The sequence below is a fragment of the Lissotriton helveticus genome, chromosome 8 (genome assembly GCF_964261635.1).
Source record: "Lissotriton helveticus chromosome 8, aLisHel1.1, whole genome shotgun sequence".
NCBI lineage: Eukaryota > Metazoa > Chordata > Amphibia > Caudata > Salamandridae > Lissotriton > Lissotriton helveticus.
The window spans coordinates 1,090,304,289-1,090,326,587 of NC_136069.1; positions in this window are offsets into that span (position 1 = coordinate 1,090,304,289).

Consider the following 22,299-nt stretch of genomic DNA (forward strand, 5'->3'; position numbering starts at 1 on the left):
TCAAAATGGGAAGAGATCCACACAAAGGTATAGATAGGCTTTCCTGTTTTCAGTTTCTATTTTTGGTAAATTCTGGTGGGGTTTTTTCAGTGTTTTCAAGTGATTTCAAGACCTTAAAAAAACAGTTGTTATCAGTGGTTACACATTTTCGCACAACTAAAAACAACAGAAAAGGTGTTTTTCCGGTGTTTATGAAACGTTTTGCTTTTTTAAATTTTTTTTATTGAGTTTTCGTAGGCACACATATAGCAACACACAAAGCGCTAATTCATAACTAAGCAACCTAAGTACATATAGTAATCAAAATGTTGAACAAAAACAGTACATTACCTACAATACAGTTTACAAAAACACACACGTAAAGAAAAAGAAACGGGAACCCTATACAAAAAATTGACACAGCATACCAAAGCAGGGCATATCTTAGGGGGATAAATCAACTACGACTTTCTATTGTCCTCTCTTTCCATTGGTGGACTGGTTCCCAAATTTTCCTTCCCAACCTCCTTGCCCTTCTACCTTTCCTAGCATAAATGCCTTTTTCTAAATTAAAAATTCCAAAAAGCAGGGCAATCCACTGTTGTAATACTGGGGGTGCTTTATCTAACCAAGCTCTGGCAATCGGCAATCTATAAACCGCCATTGCTATAAACAAAAATTCACGATGTACCTCACCATCGATCCCCCTAACCCCAAGCATAATTACTGTTGGTGTTAGCATCACATCCAACCCAAGTGTTCGACCCAGAAAGTCTTTCAGCAAAAGTCGTAATTGAGTGCAAGCAGCGAATATATGTATGCTATCCGCTGCTGGCTCACTACAGCGTGGACAAGTAATCCCTGTAGTTCCTCCCCACTGTGCAATACGAGCCGGGGTGTAGTATAGTTGGTATAGTGTTTTATAATGTTGGGATTGGAGCGGGGCTGAGCAAAGGACTGTACATCCTAGTTCCAGTGAATCCAAGAAGTGTCGGCCTTGAATTCCGAACTTTACTGGCCATTTATTTTCATACTTTCCAATATCGTCCACCTTCAGCTCTGCCAAAATAGCATAACAACTACGAATAGAGCACTCCCCTCCCCGTTCTATAGCTTCGAAAATGCTATTTTTAGCGAAATCAGCCACCCCACCTTTCTTCCTACTCAAAAAACTCCTGACCTGCAGATATTTAAAGAAACTCCGTCTGCCAATATTAAACCTTGCCTCAAGGTCGGAGAATTGCAGTATCTTCTCGTCTAAGCCCAGCAAATCCCCTATCCTAATAATTCCTTTTCTAGCCCACTCTGCCATGATAGCATCAGCAAAAATTGAAGGTGGTAGGGTCTTATTCATATACAATCTTGTGTATCTATTGAATCTCCCCAGTCCACATTTTTTTGCTACGGCTGTCCAGATATTATTCGCAGCCAAAACGGTCTTAAACCGAGTGCGTTTATAATATGAGGAGTCGGCACAGCTTAGAAAGGCATTCTCTGTTTCTGGGCCCAGCACAATGGAATATACCGTAGTCGAGAATGCAGTTACGTTCGGATCTGCCCCGCTTGCACCAATCAGGACCTGCATATATTGAAGAGCCGAGGCCCAATAATATAATCCGAGATCAGGGACCCCCACCCCCCCTTGCCCTCGGTAAAGTCATACATTTATAGGCCCTCCTGGTCTTTCCGTGTGCCCAGATAAATTTATTCAAAATTGACTCCACCTTATTAAACCAGGAGACCTCGAACATTAAGGGTATCGTTCTAAAGAAATAAAGAAACTTAGGGAGTATAAGCATTTTAATTTCGTTGGTGCGACCCACCAACGAAAGTCTGAGGTTGTTCAACCTAACCAAATCCAAGCTTACTTTTGCCAATAATGGAATCATGTTCCGTTCTACCACAGTCTCAAGTTTAGGCGAAATTTCGACCCCTAAATAAACTGCCGCCGGAACCACCCGAATATCATCGCAACTAACAAATGAGTTCTTAATTATTTGTGTTTTACTGCTGTTGAGTCTGTAGCCAGAGATTTCGCCAAATTTTAGGGCCTCCTGTTCTATTTCTCCAATTGCCGATGATGGGTCCGGGGTAATTATAGCGACATCATCTGCGTATGCCAACACATTAATTTGCAATCCGTTCAGACATAGGGGGGGGATTCTAGGATTAGTAATAAGATACCGTAGATAAGGGTCCAAATAGAGCGCGAAGAGGAGGGGAGAAGTCGGGCAGCCCTGCCTTGTCCCCCTTTTTATCTGTACCACAGAAGTAAGCTCTCTGTTGATCTTAATTCTAGCTGTTGGTGCTTTATATAAAGCCTGGATTGCTCTAATATAACCTTCATCAAACCCAAAATGCTTCAAAATCTCCCATAGATACCCCCAGGCGACCCTGCCAAAAGCCTTCTCTGCATCAAGAAATAGGGCTGCGACAGGGCCGCCCGATATCTCCATGGCATCAAAAGAAGTAATCACTGTTCTAACATGTTCTGTGGTACCTTTCCCCGGGATGAAGCCATGTTGAACTGAGGAGACCAATTTCTCAATAACTGCTGCCAATCTTAATGCCAACATTTTTGAGTATAGCTTAACATCAGAGTTCATTAAAGCTATAGGTCTATAAGACCCAGGGGCTGTGGGAGGTTTACCTTTTTTCAAAATGACTATAACTTCAGTGCCTCCCCAGGAGTCTGGAATCGAAACCCCCCTCTGAGCTTGAATAAGCGTGTCCAGTAACTCCAACCTAAGGACTCCCAAAAAAGTTTTGTAGAATTCTACAGGGATCTGGTCTGGGCCTGCAGCCTTTGATGATGGGAGGTCTGATAAGGATGTTGCTAATTCTTCTAGTGTTATGCTAGATTCCAAATTTTCTCTTTCAGCTACCTCTATCTCAGTCACTTGGAGATTTCCTAAATAGTCCCTACTTCCCCCACCCCCTCCTCCTCCTCCACGTCATACAACTCTGTATAAAATTTCCTAAACTCTTCTCTTATTCCTGCAGGATCAGAGATCAGGTTGCCTAGCCCATCCTTTATATTCTTAATGTCCGCCGCAGCAATCTTCTGCCTTGTTCTAATGGCAAGAATATGCCCCACTTTCTCGCTCAGCTCACAGGCCTGCTCCTTCCTTGCCAAATAATTTGCCGCTGTTTTATTTGCAATGCTTTCCGCTATTTCAGCCTTTAATACCATGATTTCCAGCAGCTGTTGATCCAGGGAATCTCCATTCTCGATTAGCCTACCCAGTTCTTCCTCTGCGGACAAAAGAGTATTAACTTGCAGCTTTACCCTATCCCTCTCTATTTTCTGCCTGAACTTTGTATAACTAAGTGTCTCTCCCCTTACCCCTGCTTTAAACGCATCCCATGTATTGCCTGAACTGGTACTCCCCTTGTTGATGCTCCAAAATTCTTTAATCCAGTTATTCATATGTCTACAATAACCTTCATCTTTTAGGAGAGCTCTCTCGAACGTCCAGCTATATGGTTTCCTTGTTATACCGCTTAAGCTAACTGACAAGATTAGGGGATTATGGTCTGAGACCAACCGGGGAAGTTTCCTAATTTGCGAGCTTACTATTAAGGAGTTGGAGATTAAAAAGTAGTCCAGTCTTACCATAATTCTATGTGGAGCAGAAAAAAAAGTAGCACCATCCAGCTGAGGATAAAGATTGGCCCAGGAAGCATTATTCAGTGCCAATCAATCAATCAATCAAAGACATTTATAGAGCGCACTACTTACCCGTAGGGTCTCAAGGTGCTTGGGGGGGGGGGGTGCCGTTACTGCTCGAACAGCCAGGTCTTGAGCTTCTTCCTGAAGGAGAGGTGGTCTTGGGTCAGGCGCAGGTCGGTCGGTCGGGAGTTCCAGGTCTTGGCGGCCAGGTAGGAGAAGGACCTTCCTCCTGTTGTCGCTCTTCGGATGCGGGGGACGGCGGCGAGGGCATGGTTGGCTGATCGGAGGTGGCGTTTGGGAGCGTAGAAGTTGATTCGGTTGTTGAGGTAGCTCGGGCCTTGATCGTGTAGGGCTTTGTGTGCGTGGGTGAGGAGATGGAAGGTGATTCTTTTGTTGACGGGGAGCCAGTGCAGGTCTCTCAGATGTCCGGAGATGTGGCTGGTTCGTGGGATGTCGAGGATGAGTCTGGCTGAGGCGTTCTGGATCCGCTGGAGTCTCTTCTGGAGCTTGGCGGTGGTGCCGGCGTAGAGAGCGTTGCCGTAGTCCAGTCGGCTGGTGACGAGGGCCTGGGTGACGGTCTTCCTGGTTTCGGTGGGGATCCACCAGAAGATCTTCCGTAGCATGCGAAGGATGTTGAAGCATGACGAGGAGACAGCGTTGACTTGCCTGGTCATGGAGAGGGAGTAGTCCAGGATGAAACCCAGGTTCCGTGCGTGGTCCGTTGGTTTGGGTGCGGTGCCCAGGGCGGGGGGCCACCAGGAGTCGTCCCAGGCGGAGGGCGAGGAGCCCAGGATGAGGACCTCCGTCTTGTCTGAGTTCAGTTTCAGGCGGCTGGTTGTCATCCACTCGGCTACATCCTTCATCCCTTCGTGCAGATTAGCTCTGGCGGCGGCGGGGTCGTTGGTCAGGGAGAGGATCAGCTGGGTGTCGTCGGCGTAGGAGATTATGTTGAGGTTGTGTTGGCGTGCGATGGCCGCGAGGGGGCTCATGTAGACGTTGAAGAGGGTGGGGCTCAGCGAGGATCCTTGAGGGACGCCGCAGATGACTTCGGTGGCCTCTGACTTGAACGGTGGTAGGCGGACTCTCTGTGTTCTTCCGTCGAGGAAGGAGATGATCCATTCCAGTGCCTTCTCCTGGATTCCGACGTTGCTGAGGCGCTGCACTAGGGTGCGGTGGCAGACAGTGTCGAATGCCGCGGAGAGGTCTAGGAGGATGAGGGCCGCTGTATCTCCGTTGTCCATCATGGCTCGGATGTCGTCGGTGGCGGCGATGAGGGCGGTCTCGGTGCTGTGGTTGGCTCGGAAACCAGACTGTGAGGGGTCGAGGGATCCATTCGTCTCGAGGAAGGCGGCCAGCTGTTTGTTGACGGTCTTCTCGATGACTTTGGCAGGAAACGGGAGGAGCGAGATGGGGCGATAATTCTTGAGTTCGGTGGGGTCCGCTGTGGGTTTCTTGAGTAGAGCGCTGAGTTCGGCGTGCTTCCAGCTCTCAGGGAAGGTGGCGGTGTCGAAGGAGGTGTTGATAATGTCCCGTAGGTGGGGTGCGATGACAGCGTCGGCCTTGTTGAAGACGTGGTGAGGGCAGGGGTCGGTCGGAGATCCGGAGTGGACGGAGTTCATCATGCGGACGGTGTCTTCGGTGTTGACCGGAGTCCAGGCGCGGAGGGTGGTGGTGGGCGGCGTTGCTGTGGTCGTGGCGTGCGTCGGTTGAATGTTGAAGCTGTTGTGTATGTCCGCGATCTTGTTGTGGAAGTAGGAGGCGAGGGAGTTGCAGAGGTCTTGCGAAGGGGTGATGTCGTTGCTTCCTGCGTTGGGGTTGGAGAGCTCCTTCACGATGTTGAAGAGTTCCTTGCAGTTGTGTGCGTTGTTGTCCAGCCGGTCCTTGAATGCAGTTTTCTTGGCGGTACGGATCAGTTGGTGGTGCTTCCGGGTGGCGAGCTTGAGGGTGGTCATGTTGTCCGCTGTAGGTTCTATTCTCCAGGCTTTCTCGAGGGCTCGGCAGTTCTTCTTGGAGCTCTTGAGTTCGTCGGTGAACCATGGGGCTTTCTTGCTGCCGGGTCTGCTGGGCGGGGTCCTCAGAGGGGCGAGTTTGTCCGCGCAGTTGCTGATCCACTTCGCGAGGTTGTCGGCGGCCTGGCTGGGGTTCGCTGAGCTGGCAGGAGGGTGCTGGCTCAGGGAGGCGGCGAGCTGGTCGGCCGTGATCTTGTTCCAGTTCCTTCGAGCAACCTGTTGCTGGTGGTGGTGGATCGTCGTTCTATCGAAGGTGAAGTGGACGCAGCTGTGGTCCGTCCAGTGGAGTTCTGTGGCGTGGCTGAAGGCGATGTCTTTGCTGGATGAGAAGACGGCGTCGAGTGTGTGTCCGGCGAGGTGGGTGGGGGTGCTCACCAGTTGCTTGAGTCCCAGGTTGGCGAGGTTGTCGAGCAGGGTGGTGGTGTTGCGGTCGTTGTTGTTCTCCAGGTGGAAGTTGAGGTCCCCCAGGAGGATGTAGTCAGCGGAGGGGAGGGCATGCGGGCTGACGAAGTCAGCGATGTCCTCGCTGAATTGTGTGCGTGGTCCCGGGGGTCGGTAGATCAGGGTGCCTCTGAGGGTGGTCTTGGGGTCGGTGTGGATCTGGAAGTGCAGGTGTTCGGCGGTGGTAAGGGTGTCGTTGGTGCTGGTCGTGATGCGGATGGTGTCCCTGTGGATGATGGCGATGCCTCCTCCCAACTGGTTGGCGGTGCGGTCCCTCCGGGTGATCTTGTAGCCCTCTGGGATGGTGATGGCGATGTCGGGAGCTGAAGAGGCGTTCATCCAGGTCTCCGTGAGGAAGGCAACGTCTGGGGCTGTGGTGTCGAGGAGGTTCCAGAGTTTGATGGCGTGTCTGTGGACGGAGCGGGTGTTGAGCAGGATGCACTTGAGGTGGTTGCTGCTGGTGTTCGACTTGGCGGGTGCTGGTGCGAGGCAGGTCCGGATGCAGGAGAACTTGCAGGCGTGGCAGCTGAAGGGTCCGTGGGTGCGTCGAGGGGTGGCTTGGTAGCATCCTGGGAATCGGCCGGTGTTGAGTGCGTTGAGGGTGGCGGCGGTGTACGTCAGGCGGGTGGGCAGGGGTCATCGAGGGCCAGGGGTCCTGGCACTGGGCGCGGTCCAGGCGCGGACGGGCGTAGACGGGCTTACCTTTGGCGCGCCTTCGGTGCACAATCGGCGCACCCGCTGCGCGTGACCGCTGCGCGTTCGCACGGTCGCCATATATGGCGAAGTGCGCAGGGGGGGCGGAGCAGCTGGGAGGCGGGAGCGGGGAGGGTACACAAAGAAAGGGGCGGGGCTAGCGGTGATGGCGGGAAGCGGGGAGCGGGGAGGGATGAGACGGGGACAGCAAAGAACGAAGGCGAAACAGGCACAAATGGGGGAATAAAACAAATCCACAGAACAGTTTACAAGTCAATACAAATCAATACAAATCGAATGACAACAACAGAGACAGGTACACAGGCCAGGAAGCTAGCACAGACCACGCCGCTCGGGGCAGGGGGCGTGGTCACGCGGCGGAGCCGGGGCAGCGAGGCACAAGGAGGGGAGGCACACGCAGCAGCTGGTGGCCGTGCGGCGCGGGGGTGTCCTAGAGCTAGGTCACACTCACCTGCGTCGCACGGTCGCCATATATGGCCAAGTGCGCGGGGGGGCGGAGCAGCTGGGAGGCGGGAGCGGGGAGGGTACACAAAGAAAGGGGCGGGGCTAGCGGTGATGGCGGGAAGCGGGGAGGGATGAGACGGGGACGGCAAAGAACGAAGGCGAAACAGGCACAAATGGGGGAATAAAACAAATCCACAGAACAGTTTACAAGTCAGTACAAATCAATACAAATCGAATGACAACAACAGAGACAGGTACACAGGCCAGGAAGCTAGCACAGACCACGCCGCTCGGGGCAGGGGGCGTGGTCACGCGGCGGAGCCGGGGCAGCGAGGCACAAGGAGGGGAGGCACACGCAGCAGCTGGTGGCCGTGAGGCGCGGGGGTGTCCTAGAGCTAGGTCACACTCACCTGCGTCGCACGGTCGCCATATATGGCCAAGTGCGCGGGGGGGCGGAGCAGCTGGGAGGCGGGAGCGGGGAGGGTACACAAAGAAAGGGGCGGGGCTAGCGGTGATGGCGGGAAGCGGGGAGCGGGGAGGGATGAGACGGGGACGGCAAAGAACGAAGGCGAAACAGGCACAAATGGGGGAATAAAACAAATCCACAGAACAGTTTACAAGTCAATACAAATCAATACAAATCGAATGACAACAACAGGTACACAGGCCAGGAAGCTAGCACAGATCACGCCGCTCGGGGCAGGGGGCGTGGTCACGCGGCGGAGCCGGGGCAGCGAGGCACAAGGAGGGGAGGCACACGCAGCAGCTGGTGGCCGTGCGGCGCGGGGGTGTCCTAGAGCTAGTGCCATATCTACTGCCCTATGCATTCTCTTCTTCCTCCCATTATACCCCTGTCTGTCTTGTAGCTCAACACCGGATGGGCGGTTGATGTTGAAATCCCCGCAGCAAATTACAGGTTCGGGCCAGGTTGGTAATTCTTGATCCAAGAATTCGAATATGTCTGGGTCATCTCCTGTCGAACCATACACAGAAACCAACGTAAACTTAGCCCCCCTGAAGCCCACCTCAACTATAACCCACCTCCACCATTGATCCTCTTTTCTCTTGTGGACTATACAATCCCTTCCCCTCCCTAGTACAGCAACCCCGCGGGTCTTTGAACCTTGTTTTGTATATGCTAGTACGTTGAAACCCAACTACTCCAACAAGTAGCCCTTTCCTCCCTCCACATGGGTTTCTTGCATACAGATCAAATCTGGATTCATTGACTTCAAAAATGCTGATACTCGCAGTCTCTTCTGTAAATCATTTAAACCACATACATTCACTGACATAATTCGACAAGCCATTAAAAAACATCTAGGATTGGTACCAATTCTCTGTTCCATTTTTCAGATTTTTCCCTTTTTTCATCTCGACACCAAGTGTATGTACATTGAACCTTCATATTGTGACTCTGTGTGTCCAACGTGTGCCTTGTTTCCACCCCTAACCCCCACCACCCCCTCCCCGAAGCCCACCCTCGCTGCCCCTCCCCCCTCCCCTACAGGCAAATAGGTCACCCATGACCTATGTGTGAACACTAGGGAAGCAGCAGTTGCCACCCCCTCCCTACCGCTATACATACCCCCCGAGAGAGCCCCTTTCCTACTTTCTTACTACTCCTTGTACCCCAAAGCCTCCACCATATATGCCTTTGCTTTGATTTCAGAAAAGAACATGTTAGCCTGGCCTTTAGTAACTATTTTCAGCTTTGCAGGGTACAACAAATAAGCCTCTGAACCCAGGGCCTGGATGGGAGAAATCAACTGCCTCAATCTCCATCGACGCTCAACCGTAGTATGGCAGAAATCCGGCCTAGCGAAAAAGGTAACATTATTAAATGCACGTTTAGACTCTGGTTTGGCTTTATCTAGGATAAGCTGTCTAAGAAGAAAATCCCCAACGTAAATCAACAATGCTCTGGGTCTCCCCTCCTGTGTCCCCGCTTGCCCCCTTTTAGCCACAAACGGAAAACGATGGGCCCTCTGAATCTCCGTTTCCCACTGCCAGGACGCCAACTCGGGGAAAGCCCCTTTTAGGAGATTAACTACAAACATTCTGGGATCTTCCCCTTCAAGACCTTCTGCCACCCCTAAGAGTCTAATGTTATTATGACACTGTCTATTTTCGTACTCCTCCAACTTCCAATTGACATCTTCTGCCACTTTTTGGTGCTCTTGTTTATAAGATTTCAAGTTTCTCAGTTCATCTTCTAGTCAGCCAGTTCTTTCTTCCACATGTGAAACTCTCTCCGCCACCTCTTCATGCCTTTTACTCATTTTCCTTAGCGTATTCTGGATTTTCCGCGATTCCTGACTTGCTCTCCTGCTTTCCCCCCTCGCCTCAGATTGCATTAGTTTCAGCGTATTAAATAATAAGTCCAGCGTGACCGGAGGCTGGGTTATTTGTGTTGATCCTTGATCACCAGTCAGCGAGGCAGGGCCTTCTTGTTCCATAAATGATAAGGAAGTAGCGGAGTAGTCCCAGGATAACTTTTTTGTGGGGTCAGTAGTGCTGCCTGTTGTAGAGGGCTTTCTTTTAGACAGACGCTTCTTCTGCGTACTTCTCTGAGCCGGAGAATTGCTACCTGTATCTATGCCTGTGGACTCATCTGAACTTACTTCATCTGAGGCCTGAGATTGGGAGTCTTCATTTACAGAAAAGAATTTATCAGGGGAAGCAGCGCCACTACCTATACCGGCTTCAGCAGGGGTCTCATCCCCCAGTTTAGAAAAACCATCCGCCAAGTCCATTATTTCTGCCCAGTCTGAAGTGCTCGGGTCACCAGATAGCTCCTCACTACGTGGTGCCCCCAAACCTCTCTTCAATACCATTCGGGGTTGTGACCCTGCCCCTTCTATGACACCAGCCGTACTCCCACTTTCATTAACCGGCCCCGTACACATAGTCCGACTGTCTGGCAGTCCCCCGCTCCCACTTGCCTTCTTTCTTGGTGCTTTGTCCGTCTTAGCTGATTCTACCCGCAATGCCTCCGGAACTGGTTCCGGCACTTGCTCCAACCTCTGATCCGTAGCAGGCAGTGTCTCCGGCAGCTTCATTTTCACCGGTCCTCCCGCTTGAATCGGTTGCCTAGCAACCTCCACTCCAGCTTCGGCGTCCATGAGGGCATTTCGATCGTTGCCTCCCTCCGTCGGACTCCCGGTAACATTGCTTCCTATACCGCTGCCTGCAGGTATGTTAGCGAAACTCTCTGCCACTGTAGGTTGGCACAGGGCACTTTCTTTAAATTTGGACTTAGTAGTTACTCCCAGTTCCTTCGGAGTAACGGCGACGTCAGGGCCATTTTTCTTACTCATTGCTTTTTTGTAGCCAGCGGTTCCCTTCTGCAGACCGCTTGGAGGAGGGTTTTTAGGGTCCGTTTTGTTCCTCTCTCTGGAGGTCGGCTCTCTCTGGGCATCGACATCCTTCGTTTCCCCTTTACCGTCTTTCATTTCACTCCCTTTCAGTATACGGGGAGGCATCCTGAACCAATTTCTTAGTATAAGCTCAGCAATACCAGCTATCTTCCCCCGTATGCAGGAATAGACTTGATTTAATATTCCTCTGGGGCGCCTTTTGGGTAATCGACTGTCTGCTCTCAGGTCCTTAACAACTTGAGACTCGCAATAACCGGACTCAGCACCATTCAGGGAGGATTCCACCATCAAAGAACACGGTTGGGAGGAGGAGAAAGTTGCGACTCTCTCACTGCATACCACTAGCAGCCATCTTGCCTTTCGACCCGGCCAACTTGCCTTTCGACCTGAAACGTTTTGCTTTTATTATTGCTTGCTCTTTGCACTGATAGAACATGGTATATAGACAGTGTACGTATCGTGTATATGAGGTCCTAATAGATTTTTGCAAATTAAACTTATTCTAGTGCACCATACAAGACTTCTTCAGTGAGTCTTTAGTCATGTGCGCTCGCTCTTTCCTTCCCATGTAAGCTTCTGTGAAAAGGACCTCTCAACAATGGCACTGGCACTTGGGACAGACAACTCCAAAACAGCCAGTACACAATTGTTAACTCTAGCCACTGACATAGCTTTCCGTGCCAATACTAGTGCACTTGAAGATTGCGATTCTCAGGGCAGGTTCTGCAACATTTGCATTGAGCTGGGCGCTTATACCCTCAGTTTTTGAAGCGGTCAAAAATGAAGCTGCACTTTTAAAACTACGGAGGAAATTCCCCTTTACTGAAGGGACATAGAACTTGTGCAGAGTACCACAGTGAGATTTCATTGACTTCAAATGCCATTTGTGGTGAAGGGTGAACCAATGAAGGTACTGGATCCTACAACTGACCAGCCCGGATCTCAACAATTGAAAAAAACAGAACAGGTTGGCTGATCAGGATACCTAAAAAGCAAAAAGTCTGAACCCACGCAGCCAAAATGTACTGCGCGGTCAATGAATTATATTCAAAAATAATTTATTTTCATTTGTAATTAAGTTTCAATGATTTCACAAGAAGTGGCACAAAGGAAAAAACTGTCAGCACAGTCAGTTCAAAAACAAGCAGTTGTGCGTACAATATATACAAAATATACAAGAAAACAAATATACAAACACTAAATGTAAAGAATCAAAAACATCAAAAGAATCGACATTTCGTGACACCACAGAAAAGGATTTGGTACAACCAATGATATTCCAAACCAATTACACAATAAAAAGACCTATACATCAAACACATTATTTACACATTTAGACAAGACCAGTCCTATACAGTAGAATCCAGTGGACAGGCGGAACTAAGGTGGGATGTAGGTGCCTGCCTGTCTCACAACACCTGTGATAGAATGTTTTTTAGGTTTTTTACAGCGAGGGCCCACAGAGGTGGTATGAATAACTCCCTAGCTGCACCCTTCGTTCTTGCCACAGGCTGGGTGAAGGGACATTTCTATGCATCATTGCAAGCCATTACTCATACATCACTATATCTTGCATTGAATGTTTAAAGCCTGAGGTGTTGGCAATTCACCTACTATCAATACTGATCCACTAGAATATGGGGGCTGCTGTATTAAGGGTTTTTGCCCATGCTCTCTGGGTAAATGTGATGACACATATTAGGAAAGATTCTTAGGAAACCAGCTATGTTACCTATCAGTTAAAGAATCAAATGCAGCCAAAATATCAAATATGATTTTGATATTTCCTGATTCTCTACAGTTTATAAAATAATTAAATGAGACTTCTAAACCCTGCATCTTCAGACCAAAGACCACAAAACTGAAAAAAGAAAAAGGAAGAAGAAACAATATTTTAGTGAAATCCCTAAACAACAAAACTCAAGCAGCCTTTCTTACTGCTAGCTTGTATAACAAAGTTACATTGTGTTGGCCCCTTCAGGACGAAAAAAAGGCTCTTTCACTCTCTTTGTCAAGATCGACATTGTATGATGATTAGCAAAAAAAATGGTAATGGCAGAGGATACCCACCTAAATGAGAAACAAGTGGATAAGGATCTGTTACGAGGTTGGAGGCAAGATGGCGGCCGCTGTGTCGGCGGTGTGAGTTGCCGGCTCATCCACTCCGGGTCAGAAAGGAAAGAAATGAGCTGCCGCTTTTCCTTGTACTATAGCTTATGATTGCGAATGACCCTTACGTTCTGCTCTTGCTGAAAGAATCCAGCCATTAAAATAATTTCACTGGGCTGAGCTGAGCGAGTACGTCTTTCCCGGTTTTTCCCGGTGCTGGCGTCTCCTTCTCCTGATGGTGTGTTCGTTGCTGTTACTCTCAGGCATACTGTGCGGACCGCTGCAGGCACGGGCTTGGCGCTGTTTTACCCTCCGGCACAGATCTTTACGGGGGTAACTTCAGACAGCTGGTGTAATATGCCTCCAAAGCCTCCAAACTCTTTGAAGCCGCCAGTAACTAGAAGCGTGAAAACGAAGACTTTGGTGATGGCTGAGGTGGGCATGGACGCTGATGTTGCGCGCTCCGTGCAGGACATTCAATCACCTGGTGAGTCAGCTTCATTGCAGCAGCCTGTAGTCATAAGAGAGGCGGTGAGCGCACTAACAAAAACATTATGTTGTCTCAAACTGTACATGCTCTGTTCGAGAAGCAGATAATTAAAAATGCACGGTCTCAGCGCGTTGAGACTATTGCTTCAGTGGCAGACCCGGATTTAGTTACTAATGGCAATGGTAATAGCACTGTGACTACTATAATCCAGGAGAAATCTCCTCAAGAGGCTCTGATAAACTTGTCTGAAATGCTTGAAGCAGTACAAACGTCTGAGCCTGAGCTTGAAGCTGAACTTGAGACGGTATTTTAAAATGAGCAAAATGCAGCAAAAGGCATTATGGGAACTGTAGTCTCTGGAGTAACCGCAACTGCAGAAAGCTCGGGTGAAATGTCTGTTACATCTGGAGCGATATCTGCGATGGAGGCAAATGAATTTTACGGTCAAGACTTAACTGGCTCACAAGAAATCACAGATAATTTTTTTTTAATGTCTGACCTTACATCAGATTAAAGTATTGACAGAGACTGGGCAGACTATCCAGGGGACAGCAGTATGGACGAGGAATCAAGGTTCAGCGACATTTCTCCAGGGTCCGCTCTCATGGTCAAGAAACATAGAGTCAGAAAGTCACAGGGTGCTAGAAATAAACTCAGTGATACTGGTGATCCTTTATCGGCGGCAGTGTCTCAGCCTACTCCTTCGGGAGAGTGTGTACAACCCGAGGAGTCGGATCAGGAAGTGACATTAACCATGATTTATCAGACGATGATGTAACATAGATCTGAGATAAAGACAGAGATTGCTCGCACTCAAGCTACTTGCCGTAAAGTTCAGAACGCTGTTAGGCTTGTCACGTAAAAATGTACTGACATTTCTATAAGGGTCTCTGAGGCTGAGACAAGAATATCTACTCTGTAGGACGAAGTAGCTGCACAAAAGTTGGAACTCTCAGCTGTTAAAGAGCAACGGGATGACATCAGTCTTAAGCTTGTTGAGTTAGAAAATCAAACTCGGAGGAACAACCTTCGGGTTTTGGGGATCCCAGAAAATCTATGGGGGGTCCTATATATGAAAATTTGTCTGTGAATTGTTTTCCGAGGCATTCCCAGAACTAACATCATGGGACTGGGCTGTAGTAATTGAGCGAGCGCATCGCTTCCCATTCTAAATTAATAAAGCTAGGCAAAAAGAAGGTGATCATCCAAGAGCAATATTGGTTAGATTCAATAACTTCTTGGCCAGAGAAGCCGTCTTGGTCTGGCTAGACCAGATAAGAAGAGAATTGCCAAGGGCTGTAATTTTTTTGTCAGGCCTGATTTTTGCCAGGCAACGGTATCCAAACAATGGCATCTAAGGCAGTTAATCGCTGGATTTCAGGAGAAGGGTGCAATAGTATATCTGCAAAACCCTGCTAAATGAAAAGTTATTGTGAGATGGATAGGAAATTGAAGGTTTGTTCGCTGAATGTTAACAGCCTTAATGATGCTAAAAAAAGAAGGATTCTTGTTAAAATGATACAACTCCTGCAAATAGACATCCTTTGCTTACAGGAAACACATGTTGCCTGGGGAAAAAGGGATTGGCTAAAAAACCTTGGGGTTAGATTTGCTAATATGTTCCAAACAAACAGGGATTAAGAGAGGTGTCGCTATTCTTATGTGGCGAGGCTTAGGGGTATGTACTAAAACCTCAGCAGATAAATGGGGGGAATGGGGATTTGCAGAACTTCAGATTCATCAAAAAAAATTCAGGATTTGTACAATATATGGCCCCAATTTAGATGACTCTGAGCTGTTGAACTTTTTGAATCTAGAGCTCGCTCTGTGGAGTCATCCTATTATCCTCTGCAGGGATTTTAATATCCATATTGAAGCTGGGTTTGATATCAGGTAAAGCAAGGAATAGTTGGGGCATAAACCCCGGATTTATAAAGCTCTCCGTAATTTAGTGGTGGATAATGGGCTTTTGGATGTTTGGAATACTTTATGTTCTACTGATCCTGGATATAGGTTTTTTTCTGCCCCCCATCGGAAATTTGTTTGCCTTGATTACTTTTTTGTCTCCCAATATTTTATCGATAAAATAGAGATTGAAATTCTTCCCAAATTGTTGTCAGATAATAATCCGTTGTTACTAGATATACGATTATCTTCTATTATAGAAGGCACTAAAACGACATGGTCGTTTCAAAGGAACTTATAATTTGAGGATGATTATCTGCAGTATATGACTAAAATTATCCAAGAGTTTTTCCAGATTAATAATAATACTGCTTCCGTTCCAATTGTCTGGGACACATTTAAATCTATAGTCAGAGGGGAAACTCTTAAATACTCGAACTTTCAGCAAAAAAACAAACAAAATAAGTTTAAAAGGGATTGCGATACTGTTATGAAGGCTGAGATAAAGTTAGCAGAAAATATTAAATCTAACTGGCATATCGAAGAAGCACAAGTAGATCTGTCTATCAAACGCAGCGTAGTGTACTCCCATATAGTGGATCAGGTCGCGTGTAAGTTTAGATAATATAAGACAGAAAGCTACGAATTGAGCGAACAAACGGGTAGAGTATTAGACCAAAGATTAAGGCAAAAGGCAGCATCTAATGACATTTTTAAAATTCGAGATATAAATGGGGTCATTAAGACTTCCAAAGGGGATATACTAAAAGAATTTAGGGAGTTTTATCAGTCACTATATTGTGAACCGGGTGAAGCTGTAGATATAGGAATAAAGACCTCACAATATCTCGAAAGTATAGATAATGTTGGATTGTCAGAAGAGCAGAGAAGTATATTGTCTGCCTCTATTGCATGGGAAGAAATTGAGGTAGCAATATTGGGCTTGGCCGCTGGGAAGGCAATGGGACCAGACAGTATACCTTTAGAATTGTATCGTGTATTTCTGAGTCTTCTTAAGCCCGAAATGCTGAAGGTATTCCAACAAGCCTTTTTAGGTAATCCCCCTGATTCATGGTCACTAGCCACTATAGTTATTTTTAAAAAGAAAGGAAAGGCCGATGATGAGCTAGGGTCATATAGACCGATTTCTCTTATTACTGCTGACAGCAAGATCTTCTCTAAAATCCTTGCCAATAGATTGAATGATTTTATGCCGATTCTTGTTTCAGTGAGACAACATGGATTTATCTCGAATAGAGATACCACAGACCATGTTAGAAAAATCATAACGCTTCTGGACTGGGGGCAGGCCACGGAATCCCAGGTTGCGGTGGCCCTGTTGGATGCTAAAAAAAGCATTTGACAGGGTCGCCTGGGGGTTCTTGTGGTCTGTAATGGTCTGGAAGAAGTTCCTTAAAGAATATATTAAGGCAATAAAAGCATTATATCATCACCCGAAGGCCACTATTCGGATAACAGATACATTATCCGAAAACTTTATGATAACAAGGGGGACAAGGCAAGGTTGTCCTTGTTCCCCCTTATTGTTCGCTTTGTATATCGAACCTTATCTTTATAAATTAGAAAAAGAGGTTGATATTGCTCCGGTTACTATCCTACAAAATGAATTTAAAGTATTTGCGTATGCTGATGACGTTGCCATCACCACCTCGAATATTAGGAGGGCGTTACCTAAAATAATTAATTTAGCGAATTAATTTGGAGGACTTTCAGGATACAAGTTGAATTTCTAAAAAACGCAGTTGATCCATTCAGAAAAGGGCCGGACTAATAACATAGTTTTTGCTTCAGAGGCACTTTATCTTGGGATTATAATATCTCCCAAAGTAGATGGCATAGTGCGTCTCAATATAGAGCCGGTGTTGAAATCGGCAAATAGAACTCTGGAAAGGTTAAACAATCTACACTTTTCATTATATGGCCATACTAATATACAAAAAATTATGATTTTTCCCAAATTTCTGTACCTATTCCGTACTATACCTCTTTTATTCTCATCTTTTTATTTTTCCAAAATTGATAGAATGTCCTCCAGGTTCCTCTGGGGATACCATCGGTCTAGAAGGGCTCTGAAATGGTGTACTCTCCCAAGAATGAAGGGTGGCTGGGGATTCCCAATTTTCTGTTATATTACTGAGCCATCTTACATAGACATATGGGTATACTAATCTTACCAGACATTAGCCTGGAAGAACTGATCAGTCCATCGATCTACGAAATGCTATTAGGAGAGGAAGCTCGTCAATGCTTGGTAAGAATATTGGAGCCTAGTTACTATAAAAAGACGAAGTTCAAAATTATGATAACTGCCTCGGCAACTTGGAGGCAGATCAAAAAGAAAATTCTTCGGTGTAGTGATTGAAGTCATTATTCTCCGGTTTTGAATAATCGTATGTTACCTGGGATTTTCAAGGACCAAGTAATAAGTAGATGGCATTCAGTTGGGATCTGGTTATTAGGAGACCTTTACCAAGGAAGTCAGATCGCTTCATTTTCTTTTCTACAACAGACATATCATTTTTCCAGAAATGATTTTTTTAAATATCTTCAAATCCCAAGTTTTTGGGAATATAAGGGTCTCTCTGATCATTCATCAATGAGGAAAATCGATATCCTGGAAACTACTAGAAGGGTAAAAAAAATTGGCATAGTATATCAAATGATGATGAATCAATTTGAAGATGATTTGTATTTGGTTGAGAGCAAATGGAAGAGGAAACTTGAATTAGATAATGTAGATATATCCACAGCAATTGAGTTATCAATTAAAATGCTATTCAATGGCTCACTACAAAGCCAACACTTTATGGCTATTTTTGATTTATATTACTAACCAGCCAAGTTAGCAAAATGGAAAGTCGGAAACGGTGATAAATGTAATCGATGTGGTTATGTAGCTGCTGATTCTATACATATGTTTTTAAATTGGCCAAAACTTTCCCAATTTATTACGGATGTTGAACTATTTTTAAATACTAGTTTGGGGATTGATGTACAACTAACTGCTGAAATGATTATTTTTGGTCTCCAAGCGAATCAAATTGGAAAAAGGTCAGCAGCTGAATAAGGATTTTTATTCATTTGTATGTCAATTTATCGTTTCTGTATTACTTCCTGTTGGTTAGATCCTGAGCCACCAGTGTTTAATCACTGGCAACTGAAACTGCTATCCATATACCAATTAGAAATGGCAGTTTATAGATATAAAGGGCTAAAAAAGAAAATATTTGGGCAAAATGTTTGGGCTTTTATATCAAAATGGATAAGATTTTGTACTGTTTTACCGTCCCTCTTATATATGATTTTTATTCGGTATTATTTATGGTACTGTATGCTTTGGCTGGGTATTTCGACATATATGATTTCCAGCTTTTGCTCTCTTCTTTGTATTTTGTTTGTTCAATATACAACTGACTGCTGAAATAAAATCAATAATTTTTTTTTTTTTTAAAGGATCTGTTACCAGGTTGGAGCAAAAGGGCTACAATACTGCTAGGCTACGCCAAGGCTGGGCTTTTAGCTGAACACAGGAAGACAATACCCCAAATTGGGGTAAATGGCAAATAAGGAGGCTATTGATGATGCAAGAAACTTGCATTCCAGTGAGGTCCTTGTAAAAGGCCTAGGTAAGTATGTGGTAACATTTACTGCACTAGATAAGGCTCAAACTAACATGAGAAAGGTGTTTGGCAGTGTTTTTTGAAAGGCCTGCAGACAAGGACCTTATGCTGGCCAAGGTCTACAAAGGTCCCAGAATAATAGTACCATCAGAGTTGCTGAAAGAGGCTTCCAAGGAACAACAGGTTTTTCCCCCGCAAAGAATAAGATCAGAGAGAGTTTCTGAGGAAGAGGCCAGTCTTCTTAAGGGTCCTGAGGTGAGTATGGAGACATCTTTTGGTTCTTTCCAAATAAAAGTAGGGGGTCATATAAAAAAGTTTGTTGAGGAATGGTGAAGGATAACAGATCCAAGGGGGTTAGAAACAGTCCAAGGGTTCATAATAGATTTTGAAGAACTGCCAATTCAAAAAGAAGAACCGATGGGATTGCATAGGACACAGATTCAAACATTGGTGGTCGACAGTGGAGTAGCTTGGTGGCTGCGGCGAGCGCAAGGTACATTTTTTTCTCCCTCATCGTCTGTCGCCCCCTGCTCATTGTCGTCTGTCACCCCCGTCGCTCTTACCTCCACCAGCCGTCCCTGGGCTGCAATCTCTGGGATCGCCCTGGGCAGAAAAAGCTCTAGCTACGCCACTGGTGGTCGATGGGGAGGTAAAGGCAATGTTACAGAATACAATAATGCCAGTAGAAGAACAATTAAAAGGGTTTGTAAGCACTATGTTTGTAGGGGACAAAGGACAGAGACCGGTGATATATTTTGGGTCTCTGAATCAATTTCTCGTTTACAGGCATTTCAAAATGGATGGAATCCATCTTTTGAGGGATATACTTTTAGAAAGGGAATGGTTAGTAAAACTGGTTCTGAAAGATGCTTATTTTACAGTACTAATGGAAGAGGAAATATTACAATTCAGATGGAGGAGTCAGTTATACCAATTCTTGTGTCTCCCATTTGGTTTGGCATTAGCGTCATGGTACTTTACAAAGATGATGAGGGTTGTGGTAACTCATTTTACAGAAAAAGGATTCCGTTTGATTGTTTATTTGGATGACATACTATTGATGCCACAGGATGTAAGGGAATTGAGAGAGTGTTAGACTTGACATCCATGGTGTGGTTTTCCCCTGTATTTTTTCCTCTGCCTCCTGTGTTTGTGCTGTGAGCTGGACTTCGTTTTTGCTGATCTAGATGCTTTGGACACTTAGCCACTGCTGATCAGTGCCAAAGTGCACTGTAAGTTTTGACTATGGATTGGTGTTTCCATGATTGGCTCGTTTGACTTGCTACTAAGTCCCTAGTACAGTGCACTGTGTGTGCCCACAGCCTGTAAGTCAAATTATGCTAGTGGGCCTGCAGCACTTATTGTGCCACCCACCCAAGTAGCCTTGCAAAAGGTTTTTAGACCTGCCATTGCAGAGTCTGTGCGCAGGTTGGTACTGCCATGTCGGCCTGGCAAGTGCCCTCACTTGCTCGTCCATAACCTTCCCTTTTCTTACATGTGAGTCACCCCTAAGGTAAGCCCAAGGTGTCCCTGTGGGCAGCGTGCAGTGTCTGTGAAAGGTAAGACATGTTTTGATATGTGTAGCATGTCCTGGTAGTGAATACAGGGAGTTCCGTTTTTCACTATTGAAAGGCTATCTGTCCCATAGGATAGATGGGAGTTTATTTAGAACATCTTATGAATATAACTTCCCATTGGAATAAGATAGGAAGGTAAGGTTTAGTATGCCTGAACTTCAAATATAAAGATGCATTCTTTAGTAAGGATGATTGGTACATTCTGTGTTTGAAAATACCCCTTTTAGAAAGTGGGCATTTTCTTGCTTAGATATCCTGTGTGTCTCTGCTGGGTTGTGGACTGACTGTCTGGATTTGGAGTGACAGGCGCTGGGGATGTTCATTCCCTGTAGACAGCCACTGAGGGGGTGGGGGGGTAAGGTCGTCCTCTCTTTCCTGAATGAGTCAGGGCTGGGCTGAATAGACCCGGGCTGCCTTTAAAGTAGGGGGAGGAGATTTCCTTTCAGCTGAATGGGCCTGGTCTGCCTTACACAATGCTGTCTCCACGTCCTGCCTGGAAGCTACACCAGAGGGGACAGGACTGGTTTGGACTGAGCACAGAGCCTATCTGACACCAGAGAACAAAGAGAAATGGAGTATAAATGTTGGGGCCCAGACCCCTGCATTTTAGCTTACTTCTGGAATTCAAGAGGAAGAATAGAGCTGGGAAAACTGAAGAAGTACTGCCCCTTTGCTGTGTGCTGTCTGGGTTTGGCCTGCAGTGGCTGTTTCTGCCAAGGACAAGATAAAGACTTTGCTGTGTGCTGTGTCTTCTGCTTGAAGAAGTTCTCCAAGGGCTTGAAGTAGAGCTTGCCTCCTTTTTTTAAATCTCATAAATGCAAAGACTTCATCACAAGCTCCCCTGAACTTCCTTGCCAGGAGTTCTGACCTGCCAAGAGGTGCCTGTTGCGGAGTAGGGCCTCTGTAGGGAGCTGGGAAACAGACACAACTACAAGAAGCGCGACGCAACTGCACCTGTTTCAGATGCATCGCCTAAGAAACCAATGCAGAGCCTGCCTACGGCTGGAGAAATTGCTGCAAGTCAAATCCCGTCTAGCGACTACGAAGTCCGAGATCTCCGCACCAATTCCAAGGCAGACCCTCCTTAGCGGCTGCAAAAACCAACGCATCGTGGAACCGTGGCAGGAGAAACCAATGCAGCGCCGTTGCTGCTGTCACATCGAGAACCGATGCATCCCTGATTCTTATGCATCGCATCTGGCGCCAAGTCTACAAAGACACCGTGGCCGCAGTAAGAAACTGATGCATCACCTCCAGCACAGTAGGAAATCGACGCATCACCTCGGCTTCAGTAAGGAACTGACACATCACCTCCCTTGCGTGGCAGTAAGGATCTGACGCACCACCTCCCCTGGAGTAAGGAACCAGCGCATCACCTTCCCTGCAATTAAGGAACCGATGCATCACCTTTCCTGCGGCTGTTTTTATTTGTGATTGTGACGCCTCTAAGGTACTTTGTGTTGAAAGTGTTGCATCTACAGTTTGCTATGGACAGAATTGTTTTTGCCTTCTAAGAATTACATTTTGATTACTGTATTGTGGATTTTTGTCACTTTGGTCTTGTTTGGTTTAGATAAAGATATATAGATACTTATTTTTCTAAACTGGTGTGGTGTTCATTTGTAGTTTTTTCACTGTATTACTGTATGACTGCACAAATGCTTTACACATTGCCTCTGAGATAAGCCTCTCTGCTCGTGCCAAGCTACCAAGGGGGTTACCAAGGGTTAATTTAGAAGTGTACCCCCTTAACATGACTAGGAAGCGTGGTCCCTACTTGGACAAAGGGTGCAAACCATTGACAACTAGAGACCCTCATTTCTATCAGAGAATAATCGAAAAAGATGAGGAACCTCTTAGAGAGTTTAGTGTTTCTGAGAAACTAATAGAAGTCTATCATAACCCCATCTCAGAATTTGGAATTTTTGGTTTCGAGA